Here is a 20,776-nt window from a genome sequence, read left to right on the forward strand (position 1 = left end):
AGCAGGGCAATAAGTGAAGCCTTTTTCCATTTGAGAGACAGAAGAACAATGGGGTAAAGAGAGCAGTAGCTGAGAGGCAGGGGTAGGTGCTTTGTGAGAGGAGAGGAGCTTTCAGGAGGTCTTGTAGCAGAGGGATCACCAAGCATCCATGCTCAAAGTCCTTGCATGGGTGTCGTTCCTAACTCAATAATTACACAAAGGTCGGTCTGATGGAGTGGGGTATTCACGCTTCACCATAAGGAGACACTAGTACACAAAGTAAAATGGCTACAATTAAAAATACTGATCATACCAAGTGTTGGAGAGGATATGGAGGAACTGAAATTCTCACACACCACTGGTGGGAATCGCTTTGGTAAATAACTTGGCAGTCTCTTAAAAACCTAATCATAGGGACACCTGGGTGGCTCAACAGTTGAGCATCTGCCTTTGACTCAGGGTGTGATCCGGGGGTCCCGGGATCGAGTCCTGCATCGGGGTCCCCGCAGGGAGCCTGCTTCTCCTTCTGCCTGTGTCTCTGCCTCTCTTTCTGTGTCTCTCAAGATTAAATAAATGAAATCTTTAAAAAAAAAAAAACTAATTATATGCCTGTCACATGACTCAGCCATTCCACTGGTAGGTATTTAACTAAGAGGAGTGACAGCATGTGTCCATACAGACTTGTATACAAATATATATATATATATATATATATATATATTTATATATGTGTGTGTATATATATATATACATACACATAGCAGTTTTGTTTCAAAGCATCAAAAAATGGACAGGAACTCAAATGTTTGGACGTAGGTGAATGGATGAAGAAATTGTAATATATCCATATAATAGCATACTACTCAGCAATAAAAAAGGGAACTTTATAACATGATTGAATCTCAAAACAATTATGCTATGAGGAAGAATCAAGACAAAAACATGTTACCTATTATATTATTCTAATTCTAGAAACTGCAAACTAATCTCTAGTGACAGAGAATAGAAGTGGTTGCTTCAGGACAGGGAGGTACATAGTAAGGAAGAAGGGAGGAATTGAAAGGAAACACACGGTAACTTTGAGGGGAAATGGAAATTTTAATTATCGTGGTTTTGTTGATGGTTTATTTGTCTATACATATTTGAAAACTTATCAAATTGTATTTTGTTTGCAATTGATCGATTGTATGCCAACTATATCTCAATAAAGCTGTCTTAAAAAGTGAAAACTAAGAGTTTGAGAGGATTCTACAGTCTCTTTCAGCAGAGAGCAGGACTGCCATATACCTCTGTAAATTTATAAATATAAAGTGGGGGTGAAGTGTGGGGACAGAGGGCTACAGTACAGAATACTTTCAAAGTCTTTTAGAGTAGGTCAATCTGAGTAGGTCAATGAAACAAAGAAGGACCTAAGTGGATATCAAAGGCCCCAATTATTTTACTAAAATCCTGCCTTTGCTTTGACTGACATGCCTTTGAGTGAATGTCTGAGAACATTCTGCTTGTTATTGGATAATGAAAAGCACACTACGAATTTGTATTTGAGGAAGATTGTTTGCTGGCTAGTGATGAAGTTAACCATTGGATCTCTGAGGACCATTTTAAAGATTATTTTTGATTTGATTTCTTCAAGTTTGATAAATAATGAAAAGGAGCTTAGAAGTTTTTAGCAACTCTTCCTCTTCATAGGATTGCATTTTATCCTACTCAGCACTTTTTGTAGGACTCTTTAATGTCTCACCACCAACTGAGCCAGATGATGTCTTAAAGCTTTGGTTGGGATAATTGGATCATTTGTTACTCTCAAACTCAATGTTTAGGAGCCTTTCTGAAAGAATTGCCCCTGAACATATTAGCTTGTTTTAAAGCATCATCAGCAGAAAACTGAGCTCTACTTTTATTTTTTAATTTTTAATTTTTTTCTAGCCAATTTCAGAGAGAAATAGATCTGTTTCTTTCCTGTGTTATTTCTCCTATCCCTCTAGATTGCTCTCTCAGAAGTGGCATGAATTTGTTTCGACTTTTGTCACGTGAGACCTCCAACAGGTGCTCATGGCAAAGGTAATATGGAACGTGGCCTTGGAAAATACCAGAAGTCAGCGTGGCTTCAGTAGCAGTGATACTGTATTCTTTTGACTCTGCATTTGAGAGTTTCCCTAATGGGATCCCATACAGAAACATAACGCAGAATTCAGGATCATGGTGTGGGAAGTCGGGAGCAATGGACAGTATTCACACAGGCTACAGGACTGATAAATATGACAGTGAAGCAATCTTGGTTACTTGGCCCATTTATCTCCAGAGATTTCGCTCCCTGCTAATCTTGTAAAAAAGTAATTAATTTTCATCAGAGCAGAGAATGAAAGTTGAGTCATTGACTATCAGTTGAAGTCAACTTCACAACGTTTAGCCTTGCAGAGTGGATTCTGAAAGTCCTTAGTAAACATCTCAGCTCCCAATGAAAGAACCTTTTCATTCCCAGTTCACATCCTGAAGCAATGGCAAACAGCTTGCGCAAAGACCTTGCAACCAGTACCTTCAGGTGAAATGTTGGAAGAAGAAGAAACCCCTTGATGCACCAAGTCAACTTTATAAAGATTGCTAGTATGTTAAGAGACTCTTTGTCACCGTTTCACTTTCTCAAAAATAATTGTGCTCTTGCCACCCCGGAAGACTTGAAGACGCATAATCCAGGCAAGGAGCTTACTACCACTGGTGTTTTGCACAGGTTCCGGCTCAGAGACCTGTCCTCAAAGCCGTGTTTTGAGCGTAGGTGGCTGAGCGTAATTGGCCCTTTACCTTTTCAGGTCAGAAGCATAATGGATCATGAGAGTATATTGTGAACAGAGTAAAAGAGAGGGGGAAGAAGCCTAAAGAAAGGACCAAAATCTGGCCTCTGGGGACAATGACAACACAATGAGGCTTCGTCCCTCGAAGACTGGGCATGGCACCTTGTCACTCTGTAGAGTTGAGCCAGTGCCATTATAACAAGACATTTTCTTCCGCTAATGTTTCCTTCCATATGTCAGATGCTAGAAAATAACTGACATGTGGACTTTACAACACAGAAGACACTGTTTTCACATATACTTGCCCTGAACCTTGCAACTAGTGTGAGGCAGGGGCCATTGCCATCCTGGACATGTTTGCACAGGAGAGATTGGTCAAGGCTGTTCTGTTGTTAAGTCAGGGCACATGGCTGGAGAGTGGAAGAGCATACACCCGAGTCTGTGTCCTCTGATGCCAATCCCAGATATCCTGTCAGTTGTTTGCTTTCACATTCTATCGCCCTGGAGGAATAGGTTCACCTTTAGAACTGATGACAGCAACCACATGCCAAGTAGCAAGTGTTAGCATGATGGTCAAGCGAGAAGATTCCGGGATCAAAGTGCTGGAGGCCCAATCCAAGTCCCACCACTCACGGCTGTGTGATCTGGGGCGGTATTCTTAACCTCTTTGTTAATAGTGTTATCTATTTCATAGGGTTGCAGTGGGGGTCTATGGGTTTCCAAGCATAAAGCACTCAGAATCCCGGTTGGCACCTTTTAGAGGCTGCATATTAGCGCTCTCCATAGCAGCAAACGCCATTGTTACCATAATTGATACTTATTATTATAGTAAGGGAAAGCATTTATTACATTTCTTCCATCTCTGTGGGAATAAAAATTAGGTCCGAATGACATGCTTTTATGTTGATTTGAATCCTGCCAGGAGTACATTAGGCATTGGAGAGCTGCAATGGCCTAATAAATTCTTGTTTCCATTCCCAGCCAATATTTTAAGAACCAGGAAATGAGTGTTCATTTCCTAGGATGTCTTATTTACATCTCTCAACCCCATATCTAGGGATGATTGGACTCATTCACACTATTTCGAGTTCTATACTCCTTGGGAAGGCTGGTAGGAGATGTGATTACTTCGTTCTACTGGTAATTCTTTCTGTATTTATCTTCTGCGCTTCTCAGGGTTCGGTTCTTGGGTGTCTTTTCTCTAGCTACACCTACCTCCTTGTAGTTCTCATGTAGTCACATGACTTTCAAAGCCAACGCTATGTTAATAATCCCAAATTTATATCCAGGCCAGATTTTTCTTCTGAACTCCAGACGTGTATGTCCATCTGCCTGCTCCACATCACCTCTTGGAAGTCCAACGGATGTCTTGAACTACGCGTAAACAAAACCACTCCCAATCGTCCCTTCAAAACCTTGTACAGCTTCTCCCATTTTAGATGGTAACATGTCCATTCTTCCGATTGTTCAGGCCTCAGATTCTGGAGTCACTCATGACTCCCCTCTTTCATACATACATCCAGTGTATTAAGAAATCCTATTGACTCTCCTCGGAATCTGTCTGGAATCTGACTACTTCGCAGCATCTCCTTTACCACCACTCTGGGCTGCATCAGCATCGTCTTAGGTGGCTTATTGCAATACCCTGCTAATCGGTCTCTATGACTCGACCCTTATTTCCTGTAGCTTATTTTCCATAGAGCAAGTGGAATGATGTTTTAAGGTATGTCGTATCATGTCACTCTTCTACCCCAAACCTTGAAATGCCTTAGCAATTCTATGTGATCTGACCACCTATCACTCCTCCCATCTTCTTTCCCACTCTTCTCCTTGTTCGTCTCTGTGTTTCCTTACAGTTCCTTAGCTGCCCCAGGTGTCCCCATGCTTCCTGGACCTTCGCTGTCTGGTTCTGCAGCATGATGCACTCCTGCCCTGGGTGACTGCTCGGCTGACTCTCTCACTTCTGTGAGTAAAGGTGCCTCCCCTTCCCCCAAAGCCTAACCCTGACTCCCCTATTCAGTCCTGCCCAGCTCCCATGCCGCCTTCCAGTCCTCTGGATTTCCCTTAGCCTGTTCCACGTTTTCTTTTTCTCATGGCACTCTTCCTAACCACACTCTGAGATCCACAATCTCTGACCCAAATCTTTGGGATCCTAGATGCATTTCAGAATTTAGCCATTTTCAGAGTTTAGTAGAGAATGCAATGCATATACCATATATTACATCTTATCCTTAGCAAAGTTCTGTAATCAAATACGTGAATATTTCCGAAGCCAAACCTAGAAATATGTGTATTAGCTAAAATAAAGAGGAGTTCAGTTCAGACCAGTTTCACTGACACATTCAGGATAAAATTCCAATTTTTAAACCTTTACAGACTTTGTTTTGCTATTAAAGAGTTGTGGAGCTGAATAGAGTGGTTAGGTTCATCCCTGCACTGGAGGGCAAACTCCGTGAGGCCGGAGTTCATGGTCTTCGATTTGCCCCTCTACCCAGGCACTGCTCTCAGTGTGTGTCGCTTAAATAAATGAATTGTCCCATGAAACTCTTCCTTTTCTTCCTTCCAGATTTAACTAGCTAATCGTCGCCTGTTGGACATGTCCTATGTGTATGTTTTTTCCATGTGGACCTTTCCTTTTACTGATCCTTCAGTTCTTCCCTTGTCCTCTTCTTTATTCAAGTAGTCCAGCTTTCACAATTTAGATGTAATCTCGCCCCCAGGAGAGCACCCCCGGCTCCGCAGTTTGCGATGCCCTGTCCTTATCAACTGCTATAGCAATTTCTAAAAACTAATACATCATTTGCATCTAATTCTCACGTGTCTCCTTTCTTTCATTAAAGATTTACAGATGAATTATCGTCACCCCATCCAAATTACAGGCTCTTTGGGAATAAAGGCTATGTTACCATCACCATGAACAGGGCACCAGGTAAAAGTTCTGATTTTACAGCAGCCGGTTCACCATTGGATAAGCTCTTACATTTTTCCCTTTTTGTATAAGTTATTGTACTAGATGCTGGGACGATAATGGCTTATTCGGTTCTACTGGGTGGGGGTGGGGGGAGAAGAAGAAGAAAATAGGTGCTTGTAATTGAATTGATGGCTGCACTTGAGTGGGTTGAGCTCCAACCTCGGAGGCCCAGGGATTTCCCCAAGGCAATGGTGGCCCAGACAGAAAAAATAGGAAATGCCCGAAGGAGGAGGGCAGGAGGGGAAGGCCTGTCCCAAGCAGAAGTGGCTGCAGGGGTCAAGCCCCGGAAGTGACGGTGAGAGGGGGCACATCTTTATATAAGGCACACCTGCGTTTCGGTGTGATTGGGGCACAGGTTGCCGGGGAGCTGGGATCGTGCCCCCAAAGATAAGACGGGTCTTGGAGGAAGGCGGTGGCCAGATCCTAAACTATGTTCTACATCTTGTGAAGGGATTTAGGCTGATTAAGACAGGTGCGATGAATTATTTCGGATTTTAAGCCAGGGTCTACAGTGTGCTCAGATTCACATTTTTGAAAGAGGACTCTAGAGGACTCCGTGAGGAGTGGATGGGGAGGGCAAGGCTGGAAACAGGGGACAGGGTTTGTAATTTTTTTCCGGTATTTCTGGCGATGCCTTCTCGAAGGGTCTGCGCATGGAGGCGCCTGCTGTTCATCTCCCGTGGGATGACCAATGAACCCTAATGATTCTGCTGAGGGGCACTAGAGTAACATATTTATTGATCGAAAAGTCTCAGCTTTCATTTTATGATCTTTGGGAAATGGGTTTCCTCCGAGCAAAAGAAAACAAAGTGCATCTGTGAGCTGTCTGAGGGGCAGGTACGATTCTGCAAAACAGGATGTGGTGTTGGCTGAGCCGTCCCTCTGGGGGCAGAGATGGGACTCGAGAGGGCAGGGGGGACAGATCGGAGAGGTGGGGGCAAGACTGACGGGACACACGGCGGGTGAGCTCCGGGACAGTGAAGAACGAGGTGCCCCCCACCTCCATCCTGATGACAGCAGCCTTCACGGGCCCTTCAGGAAAGGAATCTGCTAAACAGATGCCCTCAGCGTGTCACTTGCGGACAAAGCGTCCTTTGCTCAAACCCCTCTCAGAAAGGCTGAGAATGGATAAGTCTGGTGAGAGGCATAATTTGTCAGACTAATTTATTATAGTCCGAGGAGGTCCCTGAGTAACACAGGCCTCCAGGGAGCGGAAGGCTGTCGTCCAGGGGTGGTCGTGACTCTCCTCCCACGGGCTGGGGCCTCCGCGTGCTTGTTTGTGTTTGGTTTTGTTACAGGGAAGAGCCTAAGCTTGTTCCCAGTTCTCTGGTTCTGTTAATAATAGTCCATTTTATGTTCATCTTGAAAAATGAGAAAATGGGAGCCCCTGTGTGGGAACAAGGGCTTGTCAAACAGGACTTACCGGGGAAAATTGAAGCCAGGGGTTGAAGCTCCCAACAAAACAGGAACTGGATCGGCCTGCTGGCTTCTGCTCCCTCCCTGCAGGATCCAGGGGCACGACAAGCCAACGGGGGCTCCCGAGGCCCTGGCTGACGCCTCCCCGAGCTGGGAGAAATGTTTACTGCCTTCAGGAGACCCCGTCATGCCACTTGGCAATCACTAAGTCAGGAAATTATCACCGTTCTGATAGAAACGATCATTTTTTTTCAAGGGAAGGGGTTAAATTCCTCTTGATAATACAGTGGGTATCAGGTGGCACATTTCCGAAAGAATTTGTATATTTTTCTTCCCTTGGTCCCCTCCCAATTGTGTCTGTCAAACTGCTACAAAGGAAACCAAACAAAACAAAAGGAGAAAAGAAAATAAGAAAGAGAGAAAGAAGGGGCGAGGGATACGGGAGCTGAGCCTTGCGCAGGAGCCCCGGGAGGGAGGCCTGTTCTCGGGGCTGAGGCTGGTCACATGGCACCACGAGCCCCCTGCCAGCCCTCAGTCCCTTTCGTTGGCCTCAGTTTCCCCACACTCATCTCATGATCCCCACGGCAGCATGTCGGGATTTCCAAAAAAAAAAAAAAAAAAAAAATGCCCTACTAAATGTATTGCAGAAGAATTTAACAGCTTCCCAAACTGCCAAAAACTCTAAATCAAAACTACGCGCTATCAGGACCCGAGACCTGGTGACAAGGATCATTGGGCATCCCTGCGGCATGGAGGAAAGAGGTCGGGGCTCCCGATCTGCTACTTATTTGTATAATTTCAGAAAAAAACTGCCCCACTCTCCCAGTTTCTCACTCTCGCAGATGGGAAGCTTGGGCCCGATGATCTCTGTTCTTTCTCAGACCTAAAATTCTGTATGTGAAAGGGACACATCTAAATTCAGGCAGCCGACATCTCTATTGCCAGGCCCCGGGGCTCTTGGGCTCCTGGGATATATGATCCGGATTTTGGCGAGGTTCACTTCACACTACCTGTGGTTCCCGCGTGTAGAGTGAGTGGGGTTCCTGAGGTGCAGGACTATAGTCAACACAAGGGCTCTGCAGTGAGATGTGAGTAGATGCAAACTGATGTAAGTAGAGGCACATGGATGGGAAATTGTACCCACTTACTGGGCCTGTGCTGTTGACCCACTAGAGGGAACTCAGCATACTGGTTCGAAGAGGCTGGTTTGTACGTGTTTGCACAAACGTGTACCAATTTACTCTTTAATCTGCCGCAGGCTCTCCCCATGTTGACTTGTACTGGCCACATTCCTACCCACACACGCGCTCAGCACAGCAACTCCTTGAACTCAGCCCTAGATGGCCACGTGTCTGCCCGGATGAGTCGGCGGGAGAAGGTTCTCGTAGGGTCCTCCTGCTTCCAAGGGCGGTTGCTGCTCACACAGGCTGGAAGGACATTCTCCCGTGGAGTCTGAGAGCTTTGCCCTTCCGTCCCCGACGGGGAGTAGATGTGTGAGGAGCAGATGCCCTCGCTAGTACCCGCCTGGCACAGCCACTGTCTACATACAGCGTGGTGTCTACACCACAGCAAACTCTTGATACTGACCCTTAATTCGACCCCTCCACTCTTAGGAGGTTCTGACTCTCATGAAGTGACATGGGGCATTTTCTCTGAAAATTCACTTCTGGGAAACTGCTTAATACTCCATGTTACTTGTCTTTAAAAAGTCCATTTCAGATACTATACCAGGCCTTTGGACTTTCCACATTCCTCAGCCAGATGTTCAACAGCAAATATTTTCTCAGCTGGGAAAAAGAAGAAAAAAAAACAGTGAAACTTGTCAGCAGTGGTGGGAATTATCAGTATCAATGAACACTTATTTTTTTGCTTTTGCATGGGAGACTGGCAGAAATATTTGAAATATGAATCTGGGTTCTATCCCTAATATACCTTAATAAATTCCAGCTCTGGAGTAGCAAACGAAAACTGATACCAGAGACTGCAGAGTGTACAAAAATATGGAACATATTCAGAAGTTATTACTATTCATTTTACTTCCAATCATAGGTTCACTCAACCTCTATATGATAAATGAACCTTCAGGGTATGTTTGCATTGACATTTATGAGTTTCAAGAATAAATGACCTGACTTTTTTGGAGGGGCGTTCCCCGGAGGGCTTAAAGGTAACTGAAATATCTTTGGCCCAGAATATTTCTTAAGTAGCTTTGAAGCCAGAGAATTTAATTGAATTTGAAAACCCACTTAGGAATAAAAATCTGAAGGCACTTTGGGCATTGCATTAGGGGGCTAAGCCAAATATTTCAAAAATATTTAACTTCAAATGAAATTTTCATTCTTTTGACTACTTAATTAAATATGATTTTTCCCCCCCGAATTTCCCTGAGAAGGAAAGAACTCTTTGAATGCGTGGTATTAAAAAGAATTCTAAATAAATTGGAACACAAGAGGCCTTTGGTTTGGGGCAACTTTGAAAAGTATCAGCTTTTTATCAAGGAAGGAATTATATTACTTTCTTTGATCTGCTCCTTCCCTCATTTGCCTTGAAGCTATTAGGGCCCCCTTTTTGGTCTCTTCCAGCTTGGATGGTCACTTACTTTCCAGTGAGTGTGACTTGGAAAGGGATGACAATGAACTGCTACTTTGTCCCAAGGTCTTCAGATTCTGAAGGGTTCTCAAGTAAGATTTAGGAAACCAGCGTACTTCTGACTCAGAATATCTTGGCACTGAGACTTGGGTTTTTTTTTGTTGTTGTTGTTGTTTTTTATTATTGACTCAGAATTTCTCCAAACCTGGTTCATCTTACGAAAAAAAGCTCACCTTTGGTGACATGATAAGTTATCTCATAATTAACAAAATGAAAGCTAAGCTTTTATCTTAGAATCACTCTTAAGATACTACAATCAAAACTGACATACCAGGCCACCATGGCTCACCATTCATTTTTCTCAAATGATCCCTTTGTTTGAAATTTTGGGATTTTAATTTTGAGAGCGTGACATTGGAGTTTACACTGATAGATTACTTGAAAAGTTGAATATTCGAATTTAAACCTTGGGAATTTGGGGGTCCTAGTTAAAAAGCAGTCTCATCCTAGAAAACGATATCGCCATGGGCTTCTTTTTGGCGGATGATAAAATCCTTCAAGAATCTTCTTTTTAGTTTAATGCACATCACATTCTAAATATGAAGTTTGGAAACAAATATGCTGGACTTGAGTCACTAGGATTGATGGTGCTCAAGTTCTAAGGCGTAGGGAGATGGAGTCCAGCAAGTTCCTTGCCCGGTCGAATCATTCTTACAGTAAAAAATGAGTGCAGAAAACTACTTTCTACTTCTACCAATATCTCTCACCTAGTGGAAAAGATTGCTCTCGTTTTTATTTTATATTTATTTCCCAAGACCCATACATTTTATATAATTTAAGTAGAAAAATCAAAAGGCTTACTTGTTTAGAAAGAGATTGGCAAAATATTTAGGACTCTCTCATTATTAGGTGACCCATTCCTTAAGTTACACCAGTGTCTGTAACTTGATTGAAAAGATGCCTTTCAGCCAAAATCAAAGCACCTAAAATCAGTAAAGTTGGATCAGAACATACTTATACAGCACTTTGATACTATAGTTGGACTGGAAGAAAGCCAAACAATTCACATACAAACAATTGGACATTCATTTGGTGTTCACATAAACCTGATGTAATAATGCCTTATTAGAGAGTCACTTTCCACTTCCTCTGAACCCTTTTCCAAACACCTTTCAACTTCAGAACTGGTCCAATGCAAGGAGCCAAAAGTACTGAGTGTCCTGCCAGAAAAATCTCTTTGCATTTCTGTAACTGGAAACCAATAGGCTTAAAACAAAGAATCCTTCTAAGGGAAATTGTGACGGGCTTACCACCCAAATATTGGACCAAATAAATAAAACTCAGATAACATTTTGAATGAGGATTATTTTGCCTATCAACAGTTATGAACATTCCAATTTACTCAAGGTGATGGAAAACTGATCAAGTAGATCTAAAAATACATTACATACGTAGAACATGGGCGAATGTAGTATATACCTGTAATAGGATGAAACATATGCAATATAAAATAGAGCTATCCACGATTGTTAAATTTCAGACAAACACACTTTCGCCTAATATTAACTGGTCCCAAACTATAACTGTACCAAGTTGGCCAATTACCAGTATCACTCAAGTAGCATACAGGTCGTTCCTTCCTGTTGACTTCCTTCTTCGGTGTTTCTGATTCATTAGGGTTGGAGAAGGTCCTCAGAAACTGTTGTTTTTTGTTTGTTTTGTTTTGTTTTTTTGTTTTTTGTTTTTTTAAATCTCTTGGTGTTTCTGAAGAGGAACTAAATTTCCCATCTCCCCACTTAGGCCACCCTGGCGCCTTAGCTCTGTCGGAAATGGAGTAAATAAGATGAACACTCTGACTTGTGTATCAAATAGTAGGATGGGCTGTTTTAACACTAATCCTTAGGATCTGCAATTACATTTGTAGGTGTTTCTACTACAGAAAAAGCAAAACCCCAAAGAGTTGTAGTTACAGTAAATGGGAAACCCATTCCTGGAGCTTTTGTGAACAGCCTCAATCTTAAACGTAGCTGGAAATTTCTTCTTAGAGAAATCAAGTTCAGACACAAATTGAAAGCTGTTCCTCAACTAGGGAATAGTAAGAAGAGGTCAGAGTCCAGGTTGTTTAAGAGGGCATGGAATCCAAGTATTCCAGGCGATAAGGTACTGAAAGCTAGAATTTTAACTTATTATCTTTTATTTCCTTTTGAAATTCTGTTTTCTTTTTTTAAAAAATATTTTATTTATTTATTTGAGAGAGAGAGAGTGAGAGAGAGAGCACAAGTGGGTGGAGGGGGAAGAGCAGAGGGAGAACCGGACTCCCTGCTGAGTGAGGGAACCCAGTGCTGGTGGTTCCCAGGTCCTGGATCATGACCTGAGCGAAAGGCAGCCACTAAGCTGCTGGTCTGGGCCATCCAGGCATCCCTTGGGATTCCTTTTTCTTATTACAAAAGTAAATTTTGGAAAATAGAAAAATTGTTTTAAAACTGGAAAATATTTAAAAAGTTAAAAACAAAGTGTCACTATATTCACAGTCATTTAACATTTTGTGGTAGTTTCCTTCTGTTTTTTAAGTTAATTAATTATTTTTAAAGATTTTGCTTATTTATTCATGAGAGAAAGAGAGAGGCAGAGACACAGGCAGAGGGAGAAGCAGGCTCCCTGCAGGGAGCCCGATGTGGGACTCGATCCCAGGACCCTGGGGTCACGCCCTGAGCTGAAGGCAGAGGCTCAACCACTGAGCCCCCCAGGGGTCCCACTTCTGTTTTAAAATATGCATATCTAAAAAAAAATTGCACATCTATATCTCAATGTTGAAACACATACAGATGTTCACAAAATTTTAAGCCCAGTACTTGTGTAAGCCACTCTAGATGCCGCCATTGCTAAGATGTTGTCTTCAGTGGAGCAACGACCCAGTTAAACGATACAGCAGCTACCACGTGTGAGTTGCCTGTAGTGGGCACCACGTGCTTGACGCATGTTGGAGCTGTCACTCTTCAAAATAGTGAGGGAGGTAGGTACTTTGTTATTTCCCATTTAATTGCCGGAGAAAGGCGGTGCACAGGGTCTGCGTGAGTTTGCTACCACTTTGCAGCAGCAGCAGGATCCTGGGCCTGCCCTTACCAGCTCCCAGGGCCCCCTGGGGGGGGGGTGTGCACAGGAGGAGGGAATGGCCTACGACTCCCCGAAACTCTCCTCTGCTCCTGCATCTCTATTTTAACATAAACATTTAAGTGGCAGAAAATTAACTGGGTGGCCTTGAGGTTCTTCGAGGCGTGCCGTCGTACGACCAAAGCAGCTTAGGAACCCTTGACCTCGATGTTTCTATCCGCCCGAGTTTTTGTCTCAGGTTTTAGTTTTTCAACACCAACAGTGCAGCAAGAGGCTTTCACAACTAACGGAAGACTTATTTCAGGCGGATTTCATTTTCCTTTTCTCAGTCAAATAGCCCTGAGGTTTCCCCTGCAGACCAGAAAAGCGACTCTAAAGCAGCGCCGGCAAAATTCTTCGAGGCCAATTTCTAAGGCCTTGCGAACAATCCAAGAAAATATCCCAATTTTCTCTCAGATTAATTCAACAGTGGGATACCTAGTTCCAATAAACAGTCCGTTTTAATTTAGGCCATGAATTAAGGCAAGAGGAATGTCAGACCCTCCAACGGGGCCTGCTATTTTCGGACGCGGACGGACGGCCTCCTAAGCCTTTGTGCTGGTCGTGCTAAGGAACAAAGCTCTTTTCCTGGGAAATCAGCCATCTTAATTGCTCAAGCTTCCGCTGAAGGATATCTGAAGTGACCAGACCCCAGAGGGACAGAGCCCTAATGAAGGATGTTTATTGCTATTCTTGTGTCCTCATTGTTCAGGGACACACAGAAGCATCTCTACTTTTTAGTATCCTTGTAGTCACTATCAGATTATTTTTTTTCTGGAAACCCTGACCCTATTACTATGAAGTCCCATGCACACTGTTAAATGATTTGTGAGCTGTCCAGTTAGCTTCATTTTTTTACCTCTCTCCCGTGATTGCATGTTCATTCTACAACAACAAACTTCTCAGAGGTCAAAGAAAGCATCCTCTCAAGGAGGTCAAATTCCCTTTACTTCACATTCCATTTAATGAAACGGGATAGGAAACCACTGTTTCTGAGCCATTGTTCCCAGCGCTTGGTGATAGGGCAGCCCAGCACGCTTGAGTGATGGAAACCCCTAGGCCGACGTCTGCTGTTAGATGATTTCAGACACACAAAGGAAATCCACTTGTTCAGGGCTGCTGTAGAGGCAGCTGGCCTGCAGAGTTAAACAGCAGCATAAAGATCACGCTTACCCAACTTCTGAAAAAATAAAATAAAATAAAATAAAATAAAATAAAATAAAAGGCAGAGGGAAACATCTGCCCAGCATCTGTTGTAATCTCTCTTATGAGCCTCAGACTCTTCCTAAAAATGTCATTTCATCAGGTGACACTGCTAAGACCAGTATCATAGGAGATAATGATAATGTGGGGAAGTGAAGTAATAATAACAAAGAGAACCTTGTCCCTTTCAAGGTAAAATCCTGCCTGTCTAAGAAGATACAGAGATCCAGTTTTGTTTTGGGGTACATATCAAGACATCTGGCTTAGTAGGCTCTTGATTCAGTCTCAGGTTTCTTCCAAATAGTTTATCTTACATCCTCAACACATAGTTTTTCCTATTTTTAAGACGTTGTATGGTTCTTCACACATAGTTGATATTCAATGGATGATTTTGGAAAGGCACATAATCTGTTAAATTTGCCAGATACTGTAGAAAAGCTTTCATCTTCTCTTAGATCTCTTTCCCTTTTTTTTTTTTTTCCTTTTGTGGAAAAGTTCCAACAATCTGAAGTTTATATTGCATTTGAAAAAAAAAAAACAACTTTGATTTAGTTTTATGTATTTTATTATGGAATATTTCAAACATAAAAGAAGATAGAGAACAATATAATGGATACTCACAAGGAAGCTTTAAAAAAATCTTAAAGTTTTGTCATATTTGTTTTAGAGATATTTTAAAAAGAAGTGAAAGATACAGCGGAAGCCCCCATCCCTCCATGAATCTGCTGTCCTGCCCACCCATCTTCTTCAAAGTTACTCAGAGGTCGGTGTATATCATTCTCATGCATTGCTTATCAGTACATACTTACATTTTTTACTATCTGAGTTGCTTATATTTTATTATTTGGGTAATATATATTTTATGATGTACGTGTTTATGTATAAAATCATTGGCAACACAATGTACACATAATTTTCAAATTTTCTCTTTATACTCAATGCTATGGTTTTCAGATTTATCTATGCTTTCTTATCTGGTTCAAGATCACTGCTCCAACTCTGGTAAAGATTTCTTTTTTAATTTTCAGTCTATGATGTACCATCTGTCTAATTAAAACACAATAAAATGTATTATTAGAGAAAATATGATAAAACAGATGTACTAAAGACAAGTCACAGTTTTTATTATTATATTTAACAGATAAAAATTACTCTGTCAAGCTGCTATAAAAGTTTTAAATAATCGCTTTCAATTTTAGTACGATCTTGACACAGATTGGTAACAGATGGTTTGCCAACTGATACTGGTCCATAGAATGTGCTTTGAGTGACATTGGTCTAAATCATCTGCTTTCCCTATATATATATATATTTGTCTGGAGTTGTACCATTTGTTTATCCATTACTCTTTTGGTAAGTAGTTGTTTCCAGTTTCTGCTGGAATTGCAAATGGTGTGGCAACGAACATCCTGACCTATCACGTCTCTTGGTTGCAGGAGGCATTGAGCCCCGAATGTAATTGTTTGGTCAAAAGACATGATCATCTTCTTCCTTAGAGGTCTTTATACATGTTTGCTTGCATTTCCCTAAAAGAAATAAAACCTAAAAGATGTCAAAAAAACTAAACTAAAAACTAAAACTAAACCCTTCACACATCTTAAGCTGATAGTTAAAATCTTTTGACAGGACTTTAACTAGTTGCAAAGACATGGATGCTAGTAATCTGCAAATGCAGATGGTCCCTGACATATGACGGTTTGGTTTATAATTTTTTGACTTTACGATAGCGCAAAAGCACTGTCTATGCTTTCAGTAGAAACCATACTTAGAATTTAGGATTTTGATCTTTTCCCAGTGAGCGAAGTGCAGTAGATACTTTCTTATGATGCTGGGCAGCGGCAGCAAGCTGTAGCTCCCAGGCAGCCACGCAATCACCAATGCACTTAAAATCGATCATTCTGTACCCATTCAATCTTTCTATTTTTCATTAAAAATAGCATTTTTAAAGTATTTAATAAATTACATGAGATATTCAAGTTATTATAAATTAGACTTTACATTAGATAATTTTGCCCAACTGTAAGCTAAAAGGACATGTTTCAAGCACGTTTAAGGTAGATCAGTCTAAGCAGTGACGTTTGGCAGGTTAGGTGCATTAAACGCATTTTGACTTAATGATATTTTCAACTTACAGTGGGTTTATTGGGACGTAACCCACATCGTAAGTCAAGGAAGATCTGTACTGGCATTTAATGGCAAAGTTCATACCGTATCCTTAAAATGTACTAATTGGAATATAAACATCAGCAATGTTGCCCTCTCCTACCTTTTTAAAAATACATGAGCACTTTCTTTAACAATTGGAAATTTTGCACTGTAATTTCTACCTTGCAAATTCATATTTCCATTTCATGTTTCTCAATTTGATGTTAATATCTTATATTGTTATATTTGAAAGTGTTTTATGGAAAAGTCTATCAAGTTTTCTTCAACAATAATATAAAGGTACATTGAAACAAAAATTTTAACTTTCTTGTGACACTAGGCTCTAAAATTGTTTTGTACTAGGTTAGCATTACAGTTATTATTATTATAGAAGTGCTCAAGATCACAAAAATACGTTAAAAATTTGATAAAGGTAAAATTGTACTCGAAAGGTATTTCTAAATGAGATGGGCTTTGTCAATCAGTTCACATAAGTGAAGATTACATGAAGTTGAATGAAATAAGTTTCAGTGTCAGCTTAATTCCCATTTATTCAAATAAATGTCTAGACTACTGTTTTGCTGTAACAGAATTATATATTTCTCTAAACTTCTTTTGTGTTTAAACCAAAATTAAGATAACAATCGAGCACAATAATTATTAACAAGCTTTTTTTAAGTCAAAAATTTAATTAGGTTCTTCAGTTCTATTGAAAGTAAAGAATTAGAAGACGTTTCACTTCTTTTTGGTTAAATAATCTGATATATTAGCAAACTGAATATCACATCGTTCTTTTAAAATATGTAAATGAGGAAGGGGTGCAAAAAATCTGGATTCTGTAATGTTAACTAAAAAAACTTAAAAAAAACCTTAAATAATATGGGTATACTTATTGCAATTATGAAAAATTATATCTGTGCAACATTAAAGCAAGGAGAGACCATTGTATCTTGACATTAGTTGGGGTTTTATGGTGAAAAGGACTGGGATTTTTCTTTTTTGATGATTCTGCTTATATTTCCCCATAAAGTTGTTAATATGTAATTAAAAAATGTAAAGGCCACATGGAACATTCCTTGAACAACTCTAGAAGAAAGGCACTCTGAAAATGAAAGCACAGTCATCAGCATATTATCAGATCCTAAACACACACAAGGATGGTCATTCACTTCTGATAGGTAGGCTCCAGTTGGAAGGTCAGGGTGACAAAGTCTGAGAATCCGCTTGCAGTGATCAGCACTGCGGCGCTTGCAAGGGTCAGCCTGCAATGAGGACTGTCACCTTTGGTTTTTTGGGGGCTGCAGGAGGAGTGGAATATGTGCTACCATCCATGTGGTTCATGAAGAGAAGTCATCTCTCTTTCAAAGGGATTGTTTCATCAAAGTTATCTATTTTCTCAGTTTCTGGAAAGTATGCCAAAAAGGCTTTTCCAAGACCTGCCAAACACTTTTTAATTATATTTATTAATTTTTTTCACTTAAAGCTAGCCTGCCTAATCCAATGACTCAGTAAAGATTGAGAAAAGTCACAATTCTTTACTTTCGGTAACCTTTGCAAATGTACCTGGTTTCGATGAAATCTTTCTACTGTATCACGCACTTTAAATAATCACGTTAATATCTTGGAAACTTCGGCATGAATCAAGACATAAGGGGATGAGAATGCTTACCAAGTTCTTCCCCGTTACAGACAGTGGCTGCATGCAGAGAGAACACACTTAATGGTGGATTGGCATTTGCCAACATACTGTTCACTTATCTTTAATATTCTAATTTTAGGGGCGCCTGGTGGCTCAGTCAGTTGGGCGTCTGCCTTGGGCTCTAGAGGTGATCCCAGGGTCCTGGGATCCAGCCCCACAGGGGCTCCCTGCTGAGTGGGTCATCTGCTTCTCCCACTCCCTCTACCACTCCCCCTGCTTGTGCTTTCTCTCTCAAGTAAATAAATAAAATATTAAAAAAATAATATTCTAATTTTACATAGATAAGACAAAGTTTTGTCATGAGTATGTCTTCTGGATTAAATAAGACAAAATTGTATGTTAATACTTGTTGCAACTTCCTTTGCCTTTGCTTTTGTGAATATATATAAGGAAGGTAAAGTTCTGAAAATTAATTTATTAATATAATTTTTTGTAGTTTCAAGTTTTTAATTTAAATTCCAGTCAACATACAGTGCGATCCTAGACTCAAGTATAGAATTCAGTGTAGAATTTTTAAAATTTCTTCATGTCTTTGTGCCATTTAGAATGTCTGCACATCTCTCTAAATGTTTGTGTTCTGAAGATTGCTGTTTTATTCAACTAAACATGGTCAAGTTACTCTTAAAAGTATTTGTATCCCCTTACCATTGGTGTTTGGATGTTACCCATTTCTCCACATGCTTGCCCGCTCCTTCTATTGTCAGACTTTTCTTCATTTTTGCTAATTGAATGGATGTGAAATGGTGTCACATACTTATTTAAATGGTTTTTTAAAATAATCACTTGTGATGTTTATCATCATTTAATATATGTGATGGCTATTTATGTCCTCTTTTCTGTAAATCATCTGGCCATACACTTTTTCCACTTTTGGGTTTTTCTTTGCCTTGTTGATTTTTAGCAGGTCTTGATACATTCTAGTCTTTTGTCAGATTTAACTAAAATCGGCACTGCACGAATTTTTTTCTTTGATGTCATCATTTGCCTTGTTTATGTTATGCTTCACTGTAATAAGATTAGAAATTTTCAGTTTACCATCTTTCTTTCATAGGTTTTTGCTTGTTTTCTTTAGGAACCCCTTTTAACCCTGGGGTTATAAATGTATTCTTCCAAAATTTCTCCTAAAAATATTAACAACTTGTTTTTTAATTTCCAGTGTTTAATACATCTGGAAATTATCTTTTCATATTGTGTGAAAGGAAAATAATTTTTTTTTCCTTTGGATACGTAACTGTCCTGGCACTATTTGTAGTATATCCTTTTTCTGTCAATTTGTAAAGCCATTTCACTGCATGTCAAATTCCTGTGTATATCTATTGCTGGGCTCTCTACTGTCTGGTTTAAATACTACACTATGCTTAATACCATTATTATATATTCCTTAGTTATTGAGGCATAACTTAAATACCATAAAATTCAAACTGCGCAGGTGTACATCTCAATAATTTTTAATAAGTTTATACAGCTGTGCAACCATCACCATAACCCCAGTTTTAGAACGTTTGCATCATCCCCAGAATGTTCCTTATGCCTGTTTGCAGCCAATCCCCAGTCCCTGGAAACCACAGATCTGCTTTCTGTCCCTCACAGATTTGCCATTTGTAGAAATTTCATATAAACTAGTAGAAATTACATATAAAGCCCTACAATATATGGTCTTTTATGACTCTGCATATGCAATGTCTTTGAAGTTCATCTGTAGTGCAGTGTGAAATCATGGTTCATAATTTTTAATATGACTTGTATTCCATTGTGGGGATATATCACATTTGTTTATCACTTCACGAATTGATAGATATTTAAATTGCTTTCGCCTTTTGGATATTCTGGATAATGCTGTTATAACATTCTTCCATGGGTCTTTGTGTGGACATAAGTTTTCATTTCCGTTGAGAGGATACCTAGGAATTAAATAGGGTTTTAAAATAAGTATACGGTTAACTTAAGAAAAAATAACCTGATACACTTTTTAAAAGTGATTATACCATTTTACATTCTAGTCAACTATGCATGAGAGTTCTAGTTGCTCCACATTCTGGTTAAAACTTCATTTTGATGCTGTTTGGATTAGCAAGTCTAGTGGGTATCTAATGGTATTTCATTACGGTTTAGATTTACATATCTCTGCTGACTAATGCTATTAAACATCTTTTCACGTGCCTATTAGCTATTCATATGTCTTCTTCGGTGAAATTCTATTTAAATATTTTGCTCATATTTTAATATTGAATTGATGGCTTCTTAATACTGAATTATGACAGGTTTTTTAAAACCAGGTATATAACCTGCAAATGTTTTATTCCAGTCTTTGACTTATCTCTTCATTTTCTGAATGGTAACTTTAGAAGAACAAAAGATTTTTATTTTGATAAAATCCTATTTATCAAATTTTTTTCTTTTATGGGTTGTGCAGTTGATGTCACATTGAAGAAACCTTTGCTTTGAGGGCACAAAGATTTATTTATCTTATATTCTCTTACAGAATTTTTATAGTTTGAGTATGTATGTATGTATTTATTTAATTATTTAAATTCTAGTTTGTTGACATAACAGTTCAGTATTGGTTTCAGGAGCAGAGTTCAGTGGTTCATCATTTACATATAATACCCAGTGTTCATCACATCAATGTCCATCATCCATCTATCCCATCCCCCATCCACATCCCTCCATCAACCCTCAGTTTGTTTTCCATAGTTTGCCAGTTTAACTTTTACACTTATGTCTATGACCCATGTTACATTAATCTTTGCAATGATGTGAGGTAAGAATTTGAGTTTGTTTTTAAATATTTTTCCTGTGGATATCTAATTGTTCCAGCATCATGTGTTGAAATGA

At 39.9% G+C, this 20,776-nt stretch overlaps 1 long non-coding RNA gene across 3 annotated transcripts in view; it reads left to right on the forward strand.

Moving 5' to 3' along the window:
• LOC112658683 (uncharacterized) overlaps nucleotides 1–20,776 on the forward strand; it is a 36,263-nt gene that overhangs the window by 13,614 nt on the left and 1,873 nt on the right. Inside the window, exons 2-5 of one of the 3 annotated variants that reach the window (XR_003135892.2) lie at nucleotides 1,965–4,733; nucleotides 5,609–5,697; nucleotides 12,606–12,757; nucleotides 14,765–14,860. This is a non-coding gene — a long non-coding RNA (uncharacterized LOC112658683). Of the gene's footprint in view, nucleotides 1–1,964; nucleotides 4,734–5,608; nucleotides 5,698–8,413; nucleotides 11,424–12,605; nucleotides 12,758–14,764; nucleotides 14,861–20,776 lie in introns of those variants that run through there. The other 2 variants (XR_003135891.2, XR_003135893.3) reach the window with 2 other exon arrangements.

This window comes from Canis lupus, chromosome 12 (genome assembly GCF_003254725.2).
Source record: "Canis lupus dingo isolate Sandy chromosome 12, ASM325472v2, whole genome shotgun sequence".
Lineage (NCBI taxonomy): Eukaryota > Metazoa > Chordata > Mammalia > Carnivora > Canidae > Canis > Canis lupus.